Here is a 5753-nt window from a genome sequence, read left to right on the forward strand (position 1 = left end):
CTCCGACGTCGGACAAGATCGATGAATGGAGGGCCATAATTCAGAGTCTCATCGGATACGCAAACGGCGACACTCCACAGCGGCCGGGCACGTCACCGCCGTGGCAGGGTTGCCAGGCGCGAGCCGGTGGCGATGAAACGGGTGGAGGTGCAACTACCATGCAATCACCGCCCCGAAGGCCAAGATCGCCGACTCGCCGGATCCACCTCGACAGTGACTCCACTGCATCGTCGGATCCACGAGCTCGTCGCAATCAGTGCCAAGTCCTTCATGATCGGCAACAAGAAGACGCTCGAACTCGCATCAAGCGCCGAAGAGAAGCGCGATGTCAATCCGACAAGCGCGCTGGGCCCTCTGATGACATGCATGCGCCAGGGGAACCAGGCGATCTGCCATACGCGGTAGGTTGCCCTGTGTTCACTCGTGAGCTGCGGCAAGTCCAGTGGCCCAGCACGAAAAACTTCAAGCCAGACGTACTGGAGAAGTACGACGGCAAGACGCATCCGTCAGAGTTCCTCAGCATCTACACCATCGCGGTGCAGGCTGCCGGGGGACGGGATAACAAGATCCTTGCCAACTACGTCCAGCTGGTGCTCAAGCCCAACGTCAGATCTTGGCTCATGCACTTGCCGAACAACTCAATATCCTCTTGGGCTGATCTGTGCCATCAATTCGCTGGCGCCTTCACAGGCGGACACAAGCCTCATGGCCAGGAGAGTGATCTTCATCTGCTCGCCCAGAAGGAAGGAGAGCCCCTGCGCAAGTACATTCAGAGATTCAGCAGTGTGCAGCACAACATCCCAGACGTCCACCCTGCCGCGGTGATCAGCGCGTTCCATCAGAACATGCGGAACCACAGGATGCGGGAGGAAATGGCGATGTGCAAGATCAGGGACGTCAGTGAGTTATATGCACTGGCCGACAAGTGTGCACGTGCTGAGCAAGGGAGAAGACTCCCCGGAGAGAATGTCGGAGCGGGAGGATCTGACAGTGAAGATGCTGCCCCGTCAAGGAAAAACCGGCGGCGGAACAATAGAAGGAGGAAAGGCAAAGAGGTGCTAGTTGTTGAGCAGTCCGGCAACGGTGGTGGCGCCAAGGAAGCCAAAGTTGGTGACTCCGGCAAGGAGGTTGCCGCGGAGGTGGCGGTCGCTGACAAGCAGGACAGCACCAACAAGCAGTATTGCAAGATCCACCGCACCAAGGGCCATGATCTCCAGAACTGTAAGAAAGTCGAGCAGCTTGTTGAGCAACAGAAAGCTGAATACGAGCGGCGCGACAAGGAGAAGGCCCAGGAAGGTGCTGGGGGATCCGGCAAGAAACGTCCCGGCCGAGGAGGACGCCGCGGCAAGGCCAAGCAGCGGCAAGGAGACAGACCTCCCCGCAGCCGTGACAAGGATGAAGATGACAACGACGATGAAGACATGGATGACGAGGAGACTGATGAGCAGGAGTTCCAGAAAGCCACAGAGGTCCTGTGCGTTGACGGTGGTGCTTCTCTGCATACCTCGCACCGTCGGCTCAAGCAGTGGGTGCGGGAAGTTAATGCAGCAGAACCACCCGTCGAGTCACGCAAGCCTCTGAAATGGTCCGGCACGCCTATCATCTTTGATATTGAGGACCACCCGGATCGCATAACTGCGGTCGGGTGCTTGCCGATGTTGGTTTCACCAACAATCCGCAACCTCAAGGTCACTAAGATGCTAGTTGACGACGGGGCCGGCTTGAACCTGATCTCCTCCGTCGTGCTCCAGAAACTCTAGATCCCTGACAGCGAGCTCGAAGAGACCGGTACATTTCAAGGAATCAACCCGGGAAGGAGCAAGCCAAAGGGAAAGATCACGTTGCCGGTAACATTTGGTAGCGAACTGAACTTCAGGACTGAGAGGGTCACATTTGATGTTGCTGACTTTCAATTACCTTACAATGGAATCCTTGGCCGTCCGGCACTCGCCAAGTTCATGGCAGCCTCTCACTATGCGTACAACGTACTGAAAATGCCAGGCCCGATAAGTGTCATCTCTGTCCCTGGCGACAAGAAGGATGCTCTTATCTGTGCCGACAAGATCTACCGGGAAGCAGCAGCCGTAGCAGAATGCAAGACACTTGCCGCTGCAGCTCCCGGGGGGAAGAAGAAGACCAAGTCCGGCAAGAGCTCTGATGCCCACTTCGGCAAGCGCACCTCTTCCGAGTGCTGCGCTACCATCGAGGACGCACCATCGAGCTCCACCGGCAAGTGTAAGAAGGCAATGGCAGCTCCACCTGAGACCAAGAAGGTGTCCGCCAAGGAGGATGGCGCTGGTGGTACCTTCACCATCAGCGCCACTCTTGACCCCAAATAGGAAAGCGCGCTCGTTTCTTTCCTGCGGGCGAATGTCGACGTGTTTGCATGGCAACCGTCTGATATCCCCGGTGTTCCCAGGAAAGTAATTGAGCACCACCTTGCCGTCTATCCTCATGCGCGGCCCGTCAAGCAGAGAGTCAGGAAGCAGGCAGTGGAGCGCCAAGAATTCATCACAGAAGAAATCAAGAAGTTGGAAGCAACATGCCTTGTCAGAGGAGTGCTCCACCCCACGTGGTTGGCCAATCCTGTTGTTGTGCGCAAGGCTAATGGGAAATGGAGACTTTGTATTGACTTCACTGATGTTAATAAAGCTTGTCCCAAAGACCCATTTCCCTTGCCGCGCATTGACCAGATTGTTGAATCCACAGCCGGATGTGATTTGCTTTCATTTCTTGATGCATACTCAGGATACCATCAGATCTTCATGGCAGAAGAGGATGAAGAGAAAACCGCATTTATCATGCCGTGTGGCACGTACTGCTTCGTACGGATGCCTTTCGGTTTGAAGAATGCTGGTTCAACATTCGCAAGGGTAGTCCACCACGCTTTTGAGCCGCAAATGCACAGAAATGTGGAAGCTTACATGGATGACATAGTGGTTAAGAGCAAGAACAGGGCGACCCTGATTCAAGATTTAGACGAGACATTTGCAAATCTGCGCAAGATCAACCTCAAGCTTAACCCCGAGAAGTGCGTGTTTGGAGTCCCTTCCGGCAAGCTTGTCGGGTTCTTCGTGTCTCAGCGGGGAATTGAAGCCAATCCCGACAAGATCAAGGCCATTGAGCAGATCAAAGCACCAAAGCGCGTCAAGGATGTACGAAGGCTTGCCGGTTGCGTGGCTGCTCTCAGCAGGTTTATCTCTAGATCTGCTGAGCGTGCCCTGCCATTTTTCAAAATTTTGAAAAAGGCAGGTCCAATGAAATGGACTCCGGAGGCGGAGGCTGCGCTGCAGGACTGGAAGAGATACCTGTCCTCCACTCCAACACTTGTCGCACCTAAGCCGCAAGAGAAGTTGCTGCTGTATATAGCGGCAACCAATCAAGTGGTTAGTTCTGCGTTAGTGGCGGAGAGAGAGGCAGATGATGAGCCAGCAACCACGGCAGATGCATCCAGCGACAAGCAGGGGGCTTCGCCGACAAGCTCTGGTCCCGACAAAGATGGATCTGCGCAGGAGCATGATAAGATGCAGAAGAGAATGGTGCAGCGTCCAGTTTACTTTGTCAGTTCCCTTCTGCAGGGGGCTAGATCAAGGTACTCTGGTGTGCAGAAGTTGCTTTTCGGCCTTCTCATGGCCTCGAGAAAGCTGCGCCATTACTTCCAAGCACATGAAATTACAGTCGTCACTCGCTTTCCGCTGAATAGGATACTGCAAAATCCAGAAGCAACAGGCGGGATTGTCGAGTGGGTGCTGGAACTGTCAAGCTTTGGCCTCAAGTTTTAGAGCACTTCGACTATCCAAAGCAGAGCATTGGCAGAGTTCATAGCAGAGTGGACGCCAACCCCAGATGAAGAAATTCCAGAGACGAGCATCCCCGTCAAAGAGGCAAGCAGAGAGTGGCTGATGTACTTTGATGGTGCCTTCTCGCTGCAAGCCGCTGGTGCGGGCGTGCTGCTTGTCGCACCCACCGGAGAGCACCTCAAATACGTAGTCCAGATGCACTTTCCCAAGGAGCAAGCAACCAACAATACTGCAGAGTATGAAGGATTGCTTGCCGGTCTCAGAATCGCAGCAGACCTTGGGATCAAGAAGCTCATTGTCAGGGGTGACTCACAGCTTGTCGTCCGCCAAGTGAACAAGAACTACCAGAGTCCATTGATGGAAGCATATGTTGATGAAGTGAGGAAGCTAGAAGAGCACTTTGACGGCCTACAGATGGAACATATCCGGAGAGCTCAGAATGACATTGCTGATGGCCTGTCAAAGTGCGCCGCACTAAAGTTACCTGTGGAACCAGGGATCTTTGTGCTCAAGTTGACTCAACCATCCGTAACACCCTCAACTGGACAAAGCAAGAAGAGGAAGTTGGTTTCTGGCGACTACTTTCCGGCAGAGCTCCCCGAAGCCGCCGCCAAGAAAGTCCCCAAGATCAACACCAAGAATGCTGAGGGGCAGTCTGCTCCGGCAAACCTTATGGTTTGTTCCGTTGAAGCAGACGCTCCCGACAAGTTTTGCTCCGGCAAGCTTGCCGGGGAACATCAAGCTTCGGCAGGGCCGCAAGTCCTTGCCGTAGAAGCGGATGTTCCCACAGCGGCAGATGTGCCTTTAGTCCTTATTGTCGAGCCACAAGCTCCAGCATGGGCACAGCAGATTGTCCATTTCCTTCAGACAGGAGAACTTCCCGAAGAGCAAGAAGAAGCGGAAAGAGTAGCCCGGCAGTCAAGTATGTACCAGTTTGTCGATAGCATACTGTATAGAAGAAGACTCAACGGTGTGAAATTGAAGTGTATTTGCCAGGAAGATGGACAAAAGCTGTTGGCAGAGATACATGGAGGCATATGTGGCCACCACATAGGCGCAAGGGCACTTGCCGGCAAAGCTTTCCGGCAAGGCTTCTTTTGGCCGACAGCCCTCCAGGATGCAACTGCACAAGTAACCAAGTGTGAAGCGTGCCAGTTCCACTCCAAACAGATACACCAGCCAGCTCAAACTCTCCAGACGATCCCTTTATCCTGGCCATTTTCGGTCTGGGGGCTCGATATCCTCGGCCCTTTCCCCCAAGCTGTCGGGGGCTTTGAGTACTTGTACGTCGCAATCGACAAGTTCACAAAGTGGTTGGAAGTGCAGCCAGTGAGGAAGGTGACAGCACAGTCAGCAGTCAAGTTCTTCAGGTCAATTGTTTGCTGTTTCGGGATCCCTAATAGGATCATCACCGACAACGGCACGCAATTCACGAGCCGCACCTTCATGCAGTACATCCAAGACCTTGGCGCCAAGGTCTGCTTCGCTTCTGTTGCTCATCCGAGAAGCAACGGTCAAGCAGAGAGGGCAAATGCTGAAGTGCTGCGCGGGCTCAAGACCAGAACTTTCGACAGGCTGCGCAAGTGCGGAAGAAACTGTATCGAGGAGCTGCCGGTGGTTCTTTGGTCGATCAGAACGACGCCAAATCGAGCCACTGGCCAGACACCTTTCGCTCTAGTCTACGGAGCAGAGGCAGTTCTCCCCACGGAACTCGTGTACGGATCGCCTCGAGTGCTCGCTTATGATGAGTATGAGCAAGAACAGCTGCGACAAGACGACGCGCTGCTCCTTGAGGAAGATCGTCTTCAGGATGCTGTACGAGCTGCTCGATACCAGCAAGCTTTGCGCCGCTACCATAGCCGCAAAGTTAAGGCCAGAAGCTTCGAGGAAGGCGACCTTGTTCTTCGGCGCGTTCAGTCCGCCAAGAATTCCAACAAGTTGACGCCGAAGTGG

This window comes from Triticum dicoccoides, chromosome 3A (genome assembly GCF_002162155.2).
Source record: "Triticum dicoccoides isolate Atlit2015 ecotype Zavitan chromosome 3A, WEW_v2.0, whole genome shotgun sequence".
NCBI classification, from domain to species: domain Eukaryota; kingdom Viridiplantae; phylum Streptophyta; class Magnoliopsida; order Poales; family Poaceae; genus Triticum; species Triticum dicoccoides.